The sequence below is a fragment of the Halyomorpha halys genome, unplaced genomic scaffold (assembly GCF_000696795.3).
Source record: "Halyomorpha halys isolate HHAL.00 unplaced genomic scaffold, Hhal_1.1 Scaffold5209.1, whole genome shotgun sequence".
NCBI lineage: Eukaryota > Metazoa > Arthropoda > Insecta > Hemiptera > Pentatomidae > Halyomorpha > Halyomorpha halys.
In genome coordinates, this window is record NW_027107399.1 from 3289 (window position 1) to 4058 (window position 770).

Genomic DNA, 770 nt, shown 5'->3' on the forward strand with positions numbered 1-770 from the left:
TTTATGGTCAAATATATTTCGGATGTAATCATGTAAAATTAGTAGGAAACATCTGCACTGTTAAAACAAAATCTTTTTTTTTCTGTTTCTCTTACCCATCTAGAACAGACCCGCTACATTGGACAACAGCTGGACAAACGACCAACTTGAAATACTCACACAAGACTGAAAAGACAGGAAACTGCACGTTGATTTCGACTATTACTGAACTTACTAGATAAACAATATAAGCTTCCAATTCATTATAAAAGACTGATTTACATGACAATAATAAGGACTATCGGGACGTATGGAGTTGAGCTTTGGAGCTCCACTAAACCTTCGAGTTCCTCTCGTATTTAATCATTACAATCCAAAATCCTTCGTAAAATCCTCAATGCTCCTTACTTTGTTACTAATAAAATCATACATAAAGACTTTAATGTTCCCTATGTAACCGATCTAGCCCGAACCAGATATCATTCCTTCCATTATAAACTCCCTAACCATCAAAACCCTCTAGGTTCTAGCCTTGCTTCTTACTGTATTCCTGACAATCCTGTAAGGCGCCTGAAAAGAAGATGGCCTCGAGGCCTTCTAGTGTAGAAATATGATTATAGAGTGCTACCAATGGGTAGTTTCTCTACATGCCTATGGAGCTCCATCAAAATGGAGTGATATTTTGATCTAACATCAAATTTACTTAATGTTCTTTAATGTAAATACAGTTGTAAATAGCAATAATAAATAGAAAAATGCCTATAGTAACCAGTAATCTGGAGATTATGTTA